At 43.1% G+C, this 19,905-nt stretch overlaps 1 protein-coding gene across 5 annotated transcripts in view; it reads left to right on the top strand.

The window, feature by feature from the left end:
• The first annotated feature begins 91 nt into the window (after window positions 1-91).
• Window positions 92-19,905, top strand: part of HYCC2 (hyccin PI4KA lipid kinase complex subunit 2) — a 55,828-nt gene continuing 36,014 nt past the window's right edge. For 3 of the 5 annotated variants that reach the window (XM_072978905.2, XM_020811766.3, XM_020811767.3), the window contains exon 1: window positions 94-229. The gene's annotated coding sequence lies outside the window, so the exon portion shown is untranslated. Of the gene's footprint in view, window positions 230-19,905 lie in introns of all 5 variants that reach the window. The other 2 variants (XM_078379798.1, XM_072978893.2) reach the window with 1 other exon arrangement.

The raw sequence follows: 19,905 nt of genomic DNA on the forward strand, positions 1-19,905 counted from the left end.
GGCGACTTGTTACGTTGCGGGGGCCGCGGCTGCCGCTGCTGACAGGGGCTGGAGGCGGCAGCTGGACCAAAAGGGGGGGGGGGCGGGTGAAGAAAGAAAGAAAGCGAGCGAGCGAGCGGACGGGCGAAGCGACGTGAAGCACCGCGGCTGCAACCATGGTGGTGGGGGCTCCGGCAGGGGGAGGACGCTGAGGGGTCGCGGTCGCGGGGCGGAGGAAAGCAGGACGCCGGTAAGCCCGACAGCCCGCCCTTCCTTCTCTCTCTTTCGGCGGTCTCCCCCGGTCTCCTCTCCTCCGCCTTCAAGTTCTTTGCTTGTGGGACCCGCAGTGGGGCTCGGGGGGGGGCGGCGGCGGGAGCAGAGGCCGGTTACGGAGGGGGCACCTGAAGGAGCCTCGCTGGATCCACGGAGGCAGTGGCAGCTTGGCTCCCCTTCCGTAGCGCTCAGCTGTCAGCAGCGCCCGCCGGCTCTTCCCCTTCGCTGCCCTGACCTCAGCCCTTACGTTTCCTCCCTTCCCTGGAGGTCCAGCTCCGTCCTCTCCTCCCTCGGGCTCCGAGGCTCATCTTCCCTCAGGATCTCCCCACCCGCCGTCTCTCCCTCCCTCCCTCCCTCCCCTTGCTTACCACAGGAGGAACGGACAGGCAGCTAGCTTCTCTCTCCCTCGCCTTACCCGTGACCAGTCGAGGTCTCCTTCATACGCCTCTTGGACGTGACGGTTGCTCTTCCTCAGCCTTCTTCTTCCCATGGCTAGACCTTCTTTCGCAAGGCTAGACCTTCTTCATCCTTGCACATACATCTTCTGGGATAAGCCCCACTCGGGGACTCTCCTGAAATCCCACTGTTTTATCTTGGAGCGTTTATCTCAGGTCAAGACAGGCTTGTTTTCTAATTTTTTTAAAAAAAAATTAATTGTTTTTAAAGTTTTTAACATGTTCAAAGGCATTTCTTTTTCTGAAGGCAAACTCGGGATTCAATGCGTTCTTATCAGAAATGGTAGCAAGACACTTCCTGTTCTCCTCAAAACAAGTGGCCTAATCCTTTTTAAGGCTGTGCTTTGTGTTTTAATTTCATGGTGTTCATCACTGGGATGCTTAATACCCTCCCCTTGCCAAGATAAGCAAAAATTTCACACTTGACATTGCTTTCTGAATTGCTCTTGGGAATCTGCCGCAACTCCTTAACTTATGATAGTGTGGGAAATGTAACAAAACAAATACATAAGCAAACTTAGTAGCCATGTTTTCTATATATCTGTAGGTTATGTAACCGCTTAGCAATATTGCATGCTGATGTACATTTACCAACCTTGCATAGAGCATACATTGAAACGTGATATGTATTGTAACTTCTTATAAAAAGCTAGAGGTGCTTATGAAGATAGAAGAGAAAAGGCTACCATATTGACACCTGAACATACAGTTTAGAATGGTTTCCTTAAAATAATAGACAAGAGTTCGACTTTCAAGAGCGCAACTAGTTTTTCAGGAACAATATGCTGTATTTATTTATTTATTTTATTTTATTTCATTTCATTTATCTGGATGAGGACCACTCTAGGCGGCTAACAACATAAAATAATATATATACATACTCTGTGTGTGTTTGTCTGTGTGTGTGTATATATATATTATTTATAAAACAATTTTTACATAACAAAAACATAGAACAAGATAGAAGAGACAATAGGAAAGGGAAGAAAAGGGCGTCAGGAATTATCTGATGGGAAGGCCTGCCGAAACATCCATGTTTTTAATTGATTCTTAAGATACCCAGCAAGGGAGCCATGCTAATCTCATGAGGTAGATTGTCCCAGAGGCGAGGAGCCACCACCAAGAAGGCCCGATTTCTTGTCTTTTCCTTCCGGGCCTCCCTCGGCATTAGGCTCTTCAGCCTCACCTTCTGGCTTGCACGAGTGACACGGGTAGATCTTGGTGGGAGTAGGTGTTCCACCAGGTATCGAGGCCCTAAACCGTTTAGGGCTTTATACGTAAGCGTTAACACTTTGAAGTCGATGCGGAACCTGATGGGCAGCCAATGCAATGCGGCCAGAGTGGGTGAGATATGTTGGTATTTTTTCACTCCACTATGTAATCTGGCCACCGCATTCTGCACTACCTGTAGTTTCCATATTTGGGCTTTTCTGATTTAGGATAAAGTCTAGGTAGAAGCTTGGATACTCTTTTAAATGTTATCCTCTACAATTTTTGTCAGACTTTTAAATTTTATTCAGGGTAACCTTCTATTATAATCTTGGTCAGTGTTCTAATATTTTGTATAAGGTAATTAAATACCGGAGAAAATGATTCCATTTAGACCATTGTTGCCTGTCCTTAATTCATTTTATAGTTGACATCTTCGTTTCTTTAAGATAAGATCTGACAGATCTCCAGTTCCTCAGTTGCAGTGACAAGCCAGGTGGAAGCAAAGGTGTCTTCACAGGCTTCATTTTACATAAGATGTAAAAGCGATTAATGATATATCTCCAGCTAAGGAAGGATTTTGACTACTTTATACATGAACACTTACTGATTTGTCATACACTGTATGTAGTATGTTATGGTTAAGTGGACACATTACTTTTTGCTGTCACTGAAGTATGCTTAACATGGGTGGTTATGATCATTTTCAAAGAAAATATTATTTTTGATTCATAGGAATTTGTCATTGGACACAATCTGCCTTCTTTAGTAGAATATGTTTCTTTTGAACTACACAGATGGTTACATTGTTACTAATTGGACTAGATAATGTTCTTATGAGACATTAATACTGTGTTGCTTCTGGACCCTGGTAAAACTGAGCAAATTGTGAAGCGGTTTTACACTAAATCTTCTCCCTCAAAATTTGTCCTGTTGAAAATGGTAAATGAGCAGCAGCTAGATACATGCAACTTCTTAAATCAGTAATTTCAAGTCAATGTACAGTTGTATGGCTGCTACTGAAGGCATTTTTTATAATCCTACAGACTTGTTGGTACCCAGGCTTCCAACCAACCTAACCCATCCTAGCTGTGGACTACAACTTGTTGCATTTAAATATTACCATATGCATGCATTGCTTCAAGCTCTAGTGCTTCTGTTCTTTGCAAGTAGCAGTTAGTAAGATATCTGTGTTGGGAGACTGGTGCAGAGATGAACTTTTACTTTGGCATGGCTAGGGTGGAGTTGTTGGTGGGAAGAGTTCATGAGTGCATCAGGTGAATGTGGAAGTATTTCACTGAAATCTCTTGTCTAAATTGTAGCCAGTTCACTGTAAGGAAATGTATGTATTTGTTCAGGGTTACACGAGTTCATCTTGAATTCCTATTTGCCAAGGTACACACAGGGTTTATACCAGTGGTTCTTAACCTTTTTGAAAGAAACGCCCCCTTGAGCCATTGAGGAAGTTATCATCGCCCCCCTCCCCGCGGTGATGATATCTTATTTATTTATTTATTTACTTACTTACTTACTTACTTACTTACTTACTTACTTACTTACTTACTTACTTACTTACTTACTTATTTATTTAAGACACTTAAATCCAATGACCCCTGAAAAAAAAATTAAATTCCAAGAAAATGAAATGCCCCCCAAAAAGTAACATTTAATGATTTAGTTGCAAGTGAATTTTAAGACGCAAAAAGAAATATAAAAAGGGCATAAAAACAAATGCAGGAACTAAAAATTTCAAGACAAAAAGTCTGAAACTAAATTAAAATTGGAGGAAAATATATATTCATGCACACTGTAAAAAGGCTGCAGCCATCTTCACAGGTTTGGCTTGCTCCAGTGCCCCCCTACCGCCCCCCTTCTGCTCCAGCGCCCCCACACCGCCCCTTTTTGTTCTACCGCCCCCCTGAAAAATGAAATCGCCCCCTGGGGGGCATTATCGCCCACGTTAAGAACCACTGGTTTATACGATAGTAACAAAGATTGCTGTTTATTGGATTGTAGAATAATTTTGCTTTCACTAACAATGCAAATATTTCTGAGAACTTCTATAGTAATCTATTGATGTTGGAACAATTCTGTATTGCTTGGCTCGATGGAGATAACACTGTACTGTATTCTAGCTCCATTATTGTTCAACAGTATTGTCCAGTAAGTAGACTTGAGGACAGTAGAGAGGAATATGCATTAAACTTGTTGGATAGTTTATTTTAATGTAATAACTAGGAAATTCTCCTGATTAAATACTAGTGTGGTGATCTTTGGGTTACCACAATGTGTTCATCAGAAATCTCTTCACAATTATCTATTTTATGCTTTTAGACTAGGGCAAGCAACATACAGCCCTGGATCATCTGTCAAATTGACTACACTGGTATAATGAGAGTTGCAGTCCAAGAAAATTTAGACAGCCAGACTTGCTAAATCCTCAGACTACAAACTTAAGTCTTTTTGTCATCCTCTTGTAATTTATTTATGTCAAGTTCTGTATGAATGCAGTGATGTTCATACTATGGAAATTCACTGCTCTGACCTACTGTAACCCAACACACCTGAGCTTATGAAAACTTGAAGCTCACAAACTAATAACTAATGTATACTAAGCTATTTTTACATAGCTTAGTATACATTAACTTTCATATTTGTATTCTAATTTTTTGGGGTTGACGGCAGCAGGAGAAGAGGAAGAACAAATATGAGATGGACAGACACTTTAAAGGAACTCACAGGCTTGAATCTGCAAGAGCTGGGCAGGGTTGTTGAGGGCAGTATATTTTAGAGACTGCTCATTCATAGGGTCACCTTAAGTTGGAGGCAACTTCAGTGCACAAAACTACAACAAATCACTAGTTCTCAAAAAGGAGTGACTTCTGCATAATACCTTACTATTCCTTGTGGTTAATTCAAAGGGCTCCCTCGTTTATTTTTATTGTGGAAGCTGTCTGCATGGAAACCCCAACTTCTAAGATGACTATTTTGAGACGGCACTGTAAAAATTGACAGGTAAACCCAGGAAAAGGGGATGTTAAATGTACAGTTTCCCCCACCAGTAGATCTGTGTCAAATCCACATAAAAAAGGTTTGTGACCATCTTCTATGTGACACGATCTGAAAATCGAGAGCTCATCTCTTATTACTGAGATAACAGCCATCGTAGAATAGTGGTATAAAATCCATTTGTATCAAATGTCCCTTTGGCTTACAAACATTGATATTAATGTTGTGTTCAGAAGGGCATCAGACATGAAAAATTCCTTTGTGCTACAAGGCAAATAATTTGTAAAATTCCTTTCAACCATATGAAATAGGCAGCATTGTGTTTCTTGTACACAGTTTAATTAAAATGTTTCATAACAGATTATGAGCTAATTTGCCCTGTGTTCACTGTTTTTAGTGCTCATGTTTTAGGATTTACTATCAGTTTAATATATCAATTCACATATCTTGTAAATGAGATGAAATCTAAGCCTCTTTTTGATGAATGTTATATCCTGATTTACCCCTTTTGCTATAATATCCTTGAGAAAAGCAGATGTACTTGTTTTATTGCAAGTCCTGATTTCTATAGCTTAAAAATCTGCTCAGATGACTCATAGTAACTTCAGTGGAAACTAGAAGTAAGCTGTCTATGTATTAGTAAATTAATTTTTTAAAAAATGAAACTGCATAAATGAATAAATGAATAAATGATCACTACTTACTTCTGTACTGCCAGAGTATGCACCTGTTCACAAAGTCAGAAACATATGTTGTATAATTCAGTAATAATTGTATGGAGCTAAATCCTGTTGTCAGTCTTGGCTAGACCTATTAAATCAATGCAAGTGTGATAAATCAATGCCTTATAACTACAGTTCTAGTTTAACATTTGAATTTTGCTCATGACATCAAATACTTCTGCAGATATGCGAGTATTTATTGCTAAGAAATAGAGAAGAATAAGGGCATGCATTTATTTTCTTTTAAATGTTTCATTGCCTTTAGCTCATAACAAAAGTTGCATTTACAGCAAAATATTTTTTTACATAACATTTATAAGTGTAAGTTTAAGATATCCTCAAGTTATACTAATATTGAAAAACTCTGGTAGACCTTATTTTCAAAGGGGCTGTGATGTTTAGCTCAATAATAGGGTCTTAAAGCAATTTGCTGAGAAGGCATTTTCTCATGTAGATGTCATGGTTAGAGTGTACTCTATGTGCTTTACAAAACCTTTACTTCATCAGCCTCCATAAATGAATTTTTATTTTCTCTGCATATTTGATATTAGGCAAGCTGCACAGCTCAAGGACTGCAATGATCTAATAAATCTGTTGGTCCTTTATTCAGATGATAAACTGAAGGGCTGAATAATTTTTAATTAGCTAAAGACTTTTAACTGCATTTCTTCCTGAATGAAGTACTGTAATATGCTTTCAGGAGTTCCCTTTTTTAGTATGTTTTTGGAAGCACTCCCACTAGTCAATAAACCTTCGCTCAAAGTGGATCTCTTAAAAGGGAAAACCTAGGGCACTTTATCTGCTCCATTATGCACTGTCATATGCTCTGTCATGCTCCCTGCTCTCACTTGTAATGTTTGACTTCTCTGTTTTGCGTAAACATTGGAAGGTGGATTATATACTTTGAAAATAATTGACCATCTGTGAAATAACTGTATATAAATGCTGTTTGGAGTCAGTAGGTTGTAAAAGCCTAGCAGAGGGTTGAGTGAGTCAAGATGGGATCAAAGGAGAGCAGAGAAGCACGTCTGCTAATCCATCCCTAGCCTTCATGATTAGCACTGGCCAAATTGGAAGATGAAGTGGCAGGTGATTCTACTCTTCCCTGTTTTCACAATGTTATTTATGGGTAGCATAACTGGGGGAGGGGGCAAAAATGTAGTCACTTGGGGATCTGCAGCCCTTGGAACCAGTGTTTTTAAAGTTTCTGCTGCCTACAGTCTGTACATATAATGCTCCACCTGCTAATGTACATGAAAACATCTCTAGTGGCATTTTCTTGTTTGCCCAGTCACAGCAGGAAGCTTGGTGTAGTGGACTCTGCTCCATCAGATCTTTTCTCTGCAGGTGGAGGCTTTCGGAGGGCCATCTCTACTACATCGTAACTCCTTCCAACAATTAATATTTAATATGTATATGAAGCCGTTAGGTGAGGTTCTCCAGAGTTGTGGGGTTTGGTGTCATCAGTACGCTGATGACACCCAGCTCTACCTCTCCTTTTTTTCAACTTAGTTGATGCTGTTCCATCCCTCGAATGCTGCTTGGGGACTGTTCTGGAGTGGATGAGGGCAAATGGACTGAGGTTGAATCCAGACAAGATGGAAATCTTGCACGTGGGCACCCCTGGCTTCAGCGGGTTGGGAAACTCCCTCTCTTTTGGGGGAGTGACTCTTTCCAAGAAGAGTGAGGTTCGTAGCTTGGGCATCTGCCCAGACCCGGATCTCACCATGGAAACCCAGGTGGCATCTCTGGTCTGGTCAGCCCATTTCTGTCCTTGGAGGATTGCCCAACTGTATCACTATCTGGACGTGGGGGCGCTCAAGATGCTGATTCATGCACTCGTAATCTCAAGAATAGACTACTGCAGTGCTCTCTGCGTGGGGCTACCCTTGAGATTGATGCAGAGACTTGAACTGGTCCAAAATTCGGCAACCGGATTAATACGTGGGGTAAAGAAATTCCAGCACATCTCCCCCATTCTGGTCACCCTTCATTGGCTACCGGTTTGTTTCCACATTGACTTCAAGGTTATGAAGATAACATTCAGAGCCCTAAATGGTTTAGGACCTCAGTACCTATCAGAATGCCTGCTCCCAGCCAGATCTGTTCGTGATACCCGTTCATCACAGACAGGGCGGTTGAGGGCCTTGACCCCAAAGGAGGCCTTGAGGGAAAGAACAAGAAACCGGACCTTCTTGGTGGTCACCCCCTGCCTGTCCCTCTCGCTGAATGGGTTCAAACGAGCACTGACGTCTTGGCTCTTCTGCCAGGCTTTCCCTGAACATTACATTTTTGAGATATCAGCCTCCCTTTTTACTACCCTTTTTACCACCCTTTCATCATCCTTTTAACCATCTTCATAGCCATCTCTTTTAATTGATCCTGTTGGCTATCGTATTCGTTTGAATGTATTATTTTATTTTTATCATGTGTTGTTTTGTTGTTAGCTGCCCAGAGTGGCCTGGTTGCCAGATTGTGTGGGGTATAAATCCAATAAATAAATATTAAATAATAAATAAACAAACAATGAAGTATAAGGATTGCTCTGTACAGTTGATTAGTATCTGTTTACTATTTAATTGTACTCTTAATAATAGATGGTATGAACATTAGTTTAATGAAATTTCTGTGCCTAATTTAATGTCTAAATTTGTCCAAGTTAAAGAGATATTAATCAGCAATATTATGTAGTAGGTAATTATGTAATTAAGTTATGCCCAGCATTTTTAATGTATGTTGTACTTTTTCTTTCCTTCATTTACCTGCTTTCCTGTTTCTTCCCTTTCCATCAGCACACTACCCTGCTTAAGTCCAAGCTTAATATTATACTTGCTTTGGCTTTGTCCTCTATACAAATTTCTACTAGTTAATTCCTATATATGGGGGTATGTTTCATCATGGCTGAAGTTTGTGCAATACAGTCTTCACACAAATCAAGAATTTGGTATAAAGTGGCGATAATTAATTATTCCAGTGTATGTGCTTGAATTAAATTTAGAAATTGGGAACACCTAGCTTTGGATATGTTTAAATAGTATAGATCTACTGCCAATATTGATTGCCACCTACAGCCTGGATTGCCCTCTTTTCAGGCATTGACAATCGCATGAATTTAACATTTAGTAAAGGTTTATTTGTTTACCCTTTTTTCCTTAATCATTAATTAATTAAGACATTGCATCTCTATCTTGTAAAGTGTTGTAATTTTCAATACAGTATTGTAGTATATTTATACTGTTTCATTGTTTTATTATTTGTTTTTAAGTGGAAAATAATATATATTAAATATACAACACAACCAAACTAAATACTAGCTCAGTGGTTCTTAACCTTGGGTTACTCAGGAGTTTTGGACTGCAACTCCCAGAAGCCTTCACCACCAGCTGTCCTGACTGGGGTTTCTGGGAGTTGCAGTTCAAAAGCATCCGAGTAACAAAGGTTAAGAACCACTGTACTAGCTGACTTATTTTTTGACATTAAATATATTACTATTTTATATAGTAGTTTCATATTATATTATTCATATTATATAATTGTTTCATTAAGTGTTTAGCTCTCATGAAACAGAGTATTTTTACCTTCTCTTGTGTATTGTTAGATTCTCATGTTAAACTGCCATTCTTTGCCTAGGAGCAATTTTTAAAATTAATAAATTGTTGGGTTTCTGTAATGGTTGTATCCAGACCCTTTAAGGTCTCTAAAAGCTTTAGAGAGTTATTGTTATAACTGCTTAGATTGGCAATGTAGATAAAAAGCCAAAACATGAATACCAGCAAATAACACATTTTGGAAGGTTAGAGGTTGATTACCAGCTTTCTATGTAGTGGTAAGTTTTGATTCTCCTCTTCATGTAAATTATTGGACCAATATTAGCCCTCTTTGCTTTTCAAGAGAAAATGGAATGATCTGCAATCACGGAGAGCATTTTTCTCAGACCCTGCTGCCACCAACATCCAGACAAAGGGCAAGTGTTCCACTGACCAATCACTGCTTCTTTTGCATTACTTATTATCCATTTACTGCTTCTTGACTCTCTAGTTCCCATCCACCAATTTACCTTAAGTATGTGTAATACTTTAATTGTATTTTAGTTGTAATATTTTAAAAAATAAGGTTATTCCTCTTTTTCTTTTTTCAGTGCGGTATGGTCTGGTTTCATAGAGATATTGCTCTTTGGTACTGGGATCAATGGCTCTTCAGACTACGGTGGCAATTTCTCTTTTAGAAAAAATTCCATTTAAAAAATAAAATCCAAAAACAAAATGGTATTAAAGATACATCCCTTGAAAATCTTCCATGTAACATATAGAAATCTTCAATTTGTGAAAACAGTGATCAAAAGTATGTCACTGGGGAGAATAGCATTAAAGAGCAATGAGCTAACTTGTATGTTGGACTTTAATGCTAAACCAATTGTTTTAATTGCAAGGAAAGCATTTGTTTACAACCATATTTGTGCTACAGGGCAACGTGTACTGGACACAAACAGTACTTTTGTATGTTGTGTTGTTGACGATGTTAGGTTACAAAATTAAAGGTCATTTGCAGTCCAATAACTTTGTAGTCTCTGCAAATGAACATAGTAAACTATGGTAGTGCTGGTGAAGTGAAGATGAAGCAAATGTTGGTAAAATGCAAGGATGGGAAGCCTATGATCTTCTATGTGTTTTGGTGTCAGTTCCTGTTATCCTTTACTGTTATCCATTCTGGGGTCTGAAAGTCCAGAACATCTAAGAAACCAGAGTGTCTTCACCTCTTCCATAAGCAATTACTAAATGCCTTCTCTCAAGGTGTTTTTTTAAACACTTTGTGGTCAAATAACTCTGGAAAGCAAAGAGTATGGGGAACCTTTTGGAGACGAGAATGGTTTGTCAGTTGATATTATGCTGCTTTACCAGAAGTTGGCTATAATTGTTTTCTTCATGGCTTTAAGTACCGGGGAGATTTGTATGATACTTTTATATCTCAGGCCCCAACTATATTGTATATAAATGTGCTGGTAGAGATAAATGGAGGTTTAAATAGTCTGTAATGCATCTCAGGCTCAACAATCTTCTTTCACACTCCTCTGAGCAGAGATTTGAATCCAGGCCTCCTGAGTCCCAGTCCACCACTCTAACCACTACATCACACTGGGTATCAGTGGCACCGCACAATAAATAGACTTAATCTCTTATTATTGGCTGTTTTGTGAAAGAGCTCAAGTCTATTTATTGTGCGGTGCCACTGATACCCAGTGTGATGTAGTGGTTAGAGTGGTGGACTGGGACTCAGGAGGCCTGGATTCAAATCTCTGCTCAGTCATGGAAACTCACTGGGGAAGTAGAACTGGTAAAGCCGGTCCTTAAATATTTCGCTTACCTTGAAAGCCACATTAGGGTCACTGTAAGTCTGTTCTGAGATAACAAGAACTACTGAACTACAGAATAGATAATAGCATTGGGGTAGAACATATGTTTTGCAAAGAGAATGTTCCAGGTAGTGTGGTGGGAAGCATCTTTGCATAATTATGTTGTAAATTGCCCAGTGAGTGCTTTAGCACTGTGAGTCAAGTTACAAGTCGAAAGAAAAAGGCCATGCAAAAGTTATGCAAGTCATAATGGACGGGGCAGACTGAATCAATATAGGGTTGCTACATATTTGCAGGATGACTTTGGGGCAATGGTTGAAAGGGCAAATCTGGTATGGGTTCCGGTAACATGAGCCTCGTGGCGCAGTGGTTAAAACGCTGTACTGCAGCTAAAACTGTGCTCACGACCTGGGGTTCAAATCCCAGGTAGCCGGCTCAAGGTTGACTCAGCCTTCCATCCTTCTGAGGTCGGTAAAATGAGTACCCAGCTTGCTGGGGGGGCAATGTGTAGCCTGTATAATTAAAAAATTGTAAACCGCCCGGAGAGTGCTTTTGTAGCGCTGTGGGGCGGTATATAAGTCCAATAAATAAATAAATAAATAAATAAAACATTGTTCTGTTGAATTCCATACTAAATTTCTGGAAGGAAATGCCAGCCAGATTAAAGGAATAGTTATCTAAGTGGATGACTGGTCCAAAATAGCCTAATCAGTATTTTATATTATATTTCAATTGAATGAATACTATTATTCAATTCAGACATTAGATTAAACCAAGTTTTCTACTGCACGTAGTTGGGAACCCAAGCCTCGGTTTGAGCTGCTTGACTGCTTTCATTTTCCATCTGCAGTGAAGTATTCTGTACTTAGGTTTCCTGTTTCTGTAACACAGGAACTTCTGGTAGAGGTGGGCCAATAGCTGTGACTTGTCAATTCATTTGCAGACAAATTGTGGTTTTACTTTGGTTTTCTGGCTGATTTCAAACCATGACCTGTTAATTTAGAAACAATTTACCCATATACTCCTGGTTTGATCTCCACTGAGTCTGTTTTCAGATAGATTTGGACGACCTTGATATGAATGAAGGGCAACTATGCAAATCTAAAATAAAGGCCAAAATCCTATAGCTGTGCTAACGTAAGTTATAATGCAGGCCCATTTACATCAATGGGACTTATGCAGAGATTGACTTATCTCAATTCATTCAGTAGGCTACTTTAGTGTGATTTACTACATTAAGCAACACGACTTTGGCCATTGCCTATTTATGGAAGCATGCAGTAATGTCTGTCCAGGATAGCTTTTGGTCTTTAAAAGTTTAACTGTATGGTTTGGTATTATTATACTTCTGCATAATCCTTTTGGCAGAGTGATTCATTTCTATGGATCTTTAAAAACATTTTTGTTTCTCTTACCTTAATAGTGGTGCCTCGCTTAGCGATTGCTCCATTTAGCGATGAAATCGCTTAGTGATGCTGTTTTTGCGATCGCAAAAGCGATCGCTTAGCGATGTTCTTTATGGGGTATTTTCACTTTGTGATGATCGCAGGGAAGCGATCATCGCAAAGCCCCCATTTTCGCACAGCTGATTGGTGGTTTCAAAATGGCTGCCGGGGAAAAAACATGGCCGCCCGCTGTGTTTAGGGACGGATTCCTCGCTTTAGAGGCGCCGAAAATGGTGGTGCTATGGAGGATCTTCACTCAACTGTGAGTTTTAAGCCCATAGGAACGCATTGAAGTGGTTTCAATGCATTTCTGTGGGCTTTTTAATATCGCATAGCAACGTTTTCGTTCTGCAGCGATTTTTGCGGAACGAATTAACGTCGCTAAGCGAGGCACCACTGTAGTTTTATTTTCCGGCTGCTTATTATTTTTATGGTCCTTAGTATGCTTTATGTGTTCCCTTTCTTAGACAGGGCAAAGAAAGACAGTACATAATATTTCTGAGGAAATGTCCAGCACTTTCTTGAACTGTAGCATCACATACTTCATAACAAACCAGTTTAAGAACTGAGATATCTGAAGTATAACTTTAGAAGGAGCATGCTGGTATGCTATTTCAATGGGAAAAACAGCTGTGAGTTATTCTCAAGTCTTAAGAGCTTAATAACCTATTTAAACCCTATCTAAAATATGCAGAACTTTGTTCTCTACTTCTTCTGTGCCATAAAGATTTTTCTGTACATTGGGTCAGTCTCTGAGCTCTGTGAGACTGACAGGGAAGAAATAAGCACATACTCTTTGTTAGTGGAGTCTCAACAGATACTCACATCACTAATGTGTCCATCAGCTAAAACAGTTTAATAAGTTAATAATCCAGTGCAAAATTAATTTGCATCTCTCATTTAACTTCACTTTTATTGAGAAGGAGAGTCAGTGTCCTTTCAGTTGCATGTTTAAAATGCAGTAGCTTTATGCAAATATGGTGTAAGTTCAGCATCATAGTTTTAAATGGCTACTTTGATCTGCCTGGAATCTAAATATAATTTCATGGCTTTATGATATTACACTGGTGCAGTGGTAATTATGTGACATCCCGATTTTGCTGTGTGATAGTAGTTATCATTAAAGTACAGACATATGTTTTTTTGGATAGCTCAGTCAGTGGCTTAGGTCTCTTTTCCCCAAACTAAATGCTATTGAATTTCTACAGGTTGTATAATTTTTAGCTGGCCTTGGTAGTCAAGCAAAGAATTGTGGCTACCAATGCAAATTGTGATTGTTTCTTCTCCTGACCAGAGCAACATGGTAAGCCCTTGTACCCTCTTTCTTTCAGGGCAAATAGCATGGTGTATACTGATTTTGGCTGCTGTTCAGATGTGTGTACTGGCAGCAGCCAAGGAAACCCCATTTCCCTGGCCTCCTCCTCCTGCTTGGGAGCAGAAAGAAGGAGAGTGGTGTTTTGGACCTATGTTGGCCGAAGTGCCTAAGTATCTTGGCCCTGTTGCTGCCACACAACACAAGTCTTCCTACCAAGGGAAAGGACACAGTTCGCTAGGCAGCTGCTCAATAATCCTTGTCAACTCCGAAGCTTCAAGCACAGAAGGAAGGCTCACCAACTAATGGTGGTCCATTCAACATGGCAAATTTTGATGGTTTATGTATAAATGAGAAATAATAAACCTGCAGCCTGTAGTTCGCAGCAGCTCCTCATTATTGGCTGGCATAGCTGGGAGGTACAGTCTGACAAATTCCTGAGGACCATAGGTGCTCACTCCTGCTGTAAAGCTAGCAAAATTATTATAGTAAAGGAGTGGAGAACATGCTTTTTCATGACAAAAGTTCTGAATCAATCCTTCTTTAATGTGGTTCTCTATGAATCCACACTGATGGGTTAAACAGCGCCTGCGCTGGTTCCTCTCGGAATTTTCCAGAGCTATGAGGGAAAAGATACAATGTTTGAGTTGCCCTGCACTGCGCAAGTGCAGCCCGCCAAAAATCCCCAGTTCCATTTATCCGCCCGCGGAGTTGGAACCTCTCGGTTAGAGCTCTTGAGATTTTACTCTCCTTTCGCTATTTTTGGAATTTTTGGTCTTGACCTGGCTTGCCTATCGTCTATCCGCATCTCCGTTGCCCTGAATTCGGACCGGCTGACCTTCCCTTGCCTCTGGCGTGCTTATTGCGAGTACTTTCACTTCCCGCTTGATCCTGATTGAGGCCTATTACCTCCTGCTGAGGCGCCACGCGCCAGCAGGATTTCTTCAATTACTGACTTTCTCTACCGTTCGTTCAACGCTTGGCTTATGTCAGCGAAAAAGGGACCTTTTCGCCGCTGTTCTGCTTGCTCCGGGAAGCTCCCCTTCCAGGACCATCATTCTCTCTGTCTCTTCTGTCTCGGTGAGACCCATTCACCCACTTCTTGCAAACATTGCAAGGAATTTACCAAGGCGACCCTAAAATCTCGTCAGCAACGCCTCAAGTATTTTCTCTGGAACCGCACTCTCTCAGCTTCACAACCGTCGGACATGGAATCTGTTCAGTCGGTCTCCACTGTTCGTTCCTCGGTTACTTTGGTCTCCTCTTCCCCTCCTTCGACATCCAAGGAGGTGTCCACGAAGGTTTCCAAAGGAAAATCGAAGAAATTGCCTACGGGAAAAAAGTCTTCATCTGATGTTCCTTCTTCTTCAGCTTCGGCACCGACGAAGAAGGGTCCGTCCAAGGCTGCATCGAAAACGAAGGCGAAGACCAAGGAGATTACCCTGGTCGTTCCACCTGTCTCGGCTTCGGTGCCTTCTCCGTTCCTTGAGGAGTCTTCTCGGGACCGAGATTCGGTCTCCGACTTAGGCGCCCCCATTCCACCTCGCCAACCGCCTCCGGTGGATTTGGGAAAATCGCCTACGGTTAGCCAGCTCGACAAGCTCGTTGCCGGCGCCGAGAGCATACCGCTCAGCCCAATACTTACCGGGCGTACCACCCGATCTCCTTCACTCCTCTCGGAGTCGGGTCGATCGGTATCTTCTCCCCCCTCACGGGGTCGACCTACCAAGCCGGTCGAAGATCCAGTCCCTCGGCGTCCAGCTTCACACTCTGCCGACGACGAACCATCGCCGAAAAAGCCCCGTCATCGACGCAGGCACCGTCGAGGCCACCGACGCCGAAGGGACTCCTCACCGTCCGACTCAGAATACAGTCGGGGTCGGAAGAGGTCCCACCGGAGACGGCGAAGAAGGGATTCTTCTACTGAGTCTTCTTCCACCTCGAGAGATAGGAGACATAGAAGAAAGAGATCTAAGTACTCTTACTCCTCATCCTCTCGGTCACATTCTCCGCGTCGAACCCCGTCCCCGAATAGACCTTCGGGAACAGGCTCCGGTAAGCCTACGGCGCCGACGGATGCCCCGACTGCACCGCCTGTAGTACCACCTCGACGACCTGCAGAGGAGTGTCCTCCGGCCCCGAAAAAGACACCTTCGGGGCCGAAAGTACCTCGTCCTCCATCCTCTCCATACCACTCAGAGGAGGAGCATCCAGGAGAGGAATCCTCCGGTGCGGAAGACGACACCGAGTCGGAGGTGTCCTTAGAAGTTCCGATCCCTGGGGAACCTTTGCCTCCAGAGGCAGCGAACTTGAAACCATCCTCTCCTTCGGAAGATTTTTCTTCTTACACCCAAATGGTTGGCCGTATGGCTCAGGCTTTGAAACTTGCAATTGAGCAGTCCCCGAGAAGAGAAGAGAATCTCATCTTCGGGGATATCGAGGCCGAACGTACACATCCAGTCAGTTTGTCCTTCATACCTGAACTGATGGATCTTATTAAGGAATTCTGGGAGCACCCTGCCAATGCTACCTCGATTTCGAAAAGAACCGAGAATCTCTATAGGATCCATGGTGACAACACCTCTTTCCTAGTAATGCATCCCGCACCTAACTCCTTAATAGTGGAGTCTAGCTCTACTAAGACTCCTTCAAAAGGTCATCCTACCCCAACCAACAAGGAGGGAAGGAAGCTGGAGATTCTGGCACGTCGCATGTACTCTATGACCACATTTACTCTGCGTGCAGTGAATTATCTGGTGGCTATGGGCGCGTACCAGAAACAACTTTGGTCTAGGGTTCTTCCAGCCCTTCAGATGGCCCCAGACGACATTAGACAGCTCTGTCTGGACACTCATGCGGAAGCTCTCACATTATCCAAATATCAACGACTGGCTGCCCGCCATGTAGCAGAGGCCACGTCCAAGAATTTTGCTTCCCTTATCACTTTAAGGAGGCATGCCTGGCTGCGCTCAGCCAACATTGTTGAGGACATTAAAACTAGAGTGGAAAATCTGCCTTTTGATGCCACAGGCCTCTTCAGCCAGAATACTGATGAGAACCTGGAAAACTTACATAAAAGTAAGAAAACGGCTAAGTCATATTCTGTCCAACCTCCACCTAGGCAGTCCAAACCTCAGTGGCGTCCAAAGTACACCACCCAGTCCTACCAACAACCTTCCACCAGTACTTACCGTCCTTATGGGGGCAATTCTTCCCAACGCCCGCCTCAGGTTTCTTCCTCTTCATCTACTGCTTTCAGGTCCCAGCCGTCCCGTAAGAGGCAGTCCTTCAAAGCACCTGGAAGAAAACAGAAACAGTACCTTTGACTCCCCGGCCATTCCACTGCCGGCCTCCCACACCACCCGCCTCTCTCCTTACCTCCACAACTGGACTCTCATCACCAACGACATCTGGGTTCTCAACATTATCACCTCCGGTCACCGCCTGGAGTTTATAAGGTTGCCTCCTCTAGGACAGGTCAACCCTACATCATTCGACCCGATCCTAGAGGAGGAAATCCTGACTCTCCTTCAGAAAGGGGCTATCCAGAAGGTGTCATCAGAGGATGTCCTCGACGGTTTTTACTCCCGATACTTTCTGGTACCGAAGAAGGACGGGGGACTCCGTCCCATCCTCGATCTGAGAAGCCTCAACAAGTTTCTCAAGGCACGCAAGTTCAAGATGGTGACCTTAGAGTCCATCATCCATCTTCTGAGGCAAGGAGACTGGTTTGTGGTCCTGGATCTAAAAGACGCATATTTCCATGTCACCATACACAAGAGCCACAGGAAATATCTGCGTCTACTTTTCAACAACACCATTTTTCAGTTTGTGGCCTTACCCTTCGGCCTTTCCACAGCACCCAGGACTTTCACCAAGTGCATGGCTCCGGTGGCAGCATACCTGCGCCTTCAGGGGATCCAGGTGTTTCCCTACATCGACGACTGGCTGATTGTCTCGACCTCGAAACATCAGGCCTTGAAGGACACTCAGTATGTTCTCCAGACGTTACAAGCACTAGGTCTTACCGTGAACCACGAAAAGTCCAAGCTCATTCCATCTCAAGTGGTGGACTACATCGGAGCGAGGCTAGACTCTGTGCACGCTCGGATGTTCATGCCTCCAGAACGCATCAGAAAGTTGCACAAGGCCATAAAGAAATTCAGGCCAAGAGCAAGAGTAAAAGCACGCCTTGCACAACATCTACTGGGCCTCATGGCTTCCACGACGGCGACCTTGTCCCATGCTCGCCTCAAGATGCGTTCACTTCAAATCTGGCTGCTGTCCCTCTTCAATCCACTCCTCGACGGTCCAAACCAGGGTCATCGGATAAACGCTCTGTGGTCCCCTCAGGAGAAGGGCTTGCACATCAACCATCTGGAGCTGCTAGCCATCATAAAGGCTTTGAAGTCCTTCCTACCTTTAGTGAGAGGCAGGGCGATTCAGCTCGTCACAGACAACACCACAGCGATGTTTTACGTGAACAAGCAGGGAGGAACGAGATCCAAGTCCCTTCTGTTCCTGTCCATACATCTCTGGGAGTGGTGCTACCAGGAGCACATCTACCCGGTAGCTATCCACATAGCCACCACAGACAACATCGTTGCAGACGAGCTCAGTCGCCGTCCCACTCAAAACCACGAATGGGAACTGGACTCAGAGATCTTTCAGGAACTCTGCCACAGATGGGGAACTCCGACAATCGACATGTTCGCCAAGCACTCCAACAAGAAATGTCTCCGCTACGCGTCCAGGGCAGGACGGGGCCCAGGATCATTGGGAGATGCTTTCATGATCCCTTGGCACAAGGGCCTTCTCTACCTGTTTCCTCCCATTCCATTGGTTCAGAGGTCAGTAGTCAGAGCCCTCCAGTTGCAAGCAGAAGCAATCTTGATTGCACCTTGGTGGCCCAGACAACCTTGGTTCTCTCTACTTCTGCAGACAGCAATCGACAAGGTCAAGCTTCCTCTCATTCCTCACCTAATAACTCAGGACTCGGGGTCGATTTTCCATCCCGACCTCGACTCCCTCCAATTGACAGCGTGGAGGATATCCCGTCAATAATGGAAGTTCTCGACAAGGCAAGAAAGCCTTCTACCATCCGCCTCTATCAACACAAGTGGCAAGGCTTTCTCAAATTTACTACGGAACGGGGTTTACAAGCATCTCCCGTCTCTCTATCTACATTGCTACTGTATCTCAGGCACCTGTTTGATCTTGGTTTAACCAAGTCTACCTTAAAGGTATACACCTCAGCCATTGTAACCTTTCAACCCAAGGGATCTCAGTCTTCCAGATGGTTTTCCCATCCAACGGTGAAAGCTTTCTTCAGAGGTCTCACCAACATGAGACCCCCTGTGCGAAGACCATTACCTCAGTGGTCTTTACAGACAGTACTACACTCACTGGTTCGTCCTCCCTTTGAGCCAATGGCTACCTGTGACTTGAAGTTTTTATCCCTGAAGACTTTGTTCCTTGTGGCAATCACTTCTGCCCGTAGGGCTAGTGAATTGGCGGCTCTCCGGGCTGATTCCCCTTACCTCCAGTTTTTCAAGGACAAGGTAGTGTTACACCCAGATGTTTCCTTCCTGCCCAAGGTGGTGTCAGACTTTCATGTCAACCAACCTCTGTTGCTGCCTACTCTTTTTTCCGAACCCTCTTCAGATGTTGAGCGTACGCTCCACTGTTTGGACGTTCGTCGTGCATTATCCTTTTACATCTCAAGGACCAAGGACTTCAGGAAAGTCCAGAGACTGTTCTTGTGTTACTATGGCCAACGTAAAGGGACTGCTGCTTCGACGTCGACCCTGTCCAGATGGTTGGTTTCCACCATTTCGTTGGCCTATGAGTTGCAGCACAAACCTCTCCCTGAAAACCTGCGGGCTCATTCTACACGAGCTGTTGCTACATCCACGGCCCTGCTGCGTGGGGTAGACATCCCCGATATATGTAGAGCAGCTACCTGGTCCAGTGTGTCTACCTTCATCAAGCACTACAGACTGGACCTCAGGGCCAAGAATGAGACCAGATTCGGGAGGGCTATCCTTACATCACTGCTGCAGTGACGGCCCACCATCCTGTAAGTAGCTTGGTAGTCACCCATCAGTGTGGATTCATAGAGAACCACGTTAAAGAAGAACAGGTTACTTAC

Source organism: Pogona vitticeps, chromosome 1 (assembly GCF_051106095.1).
Source record: "Pogona vitticeps strain Pit_001003342236 chromosome 1, PviZW2.1, whole genome shotgun sequence".
Lineage (NCBI taxonomy): Eukaryota > Metazoa > Chordata > Lepidosauria > Squamata > Agamidae > Pogona > Pogona vitticeps.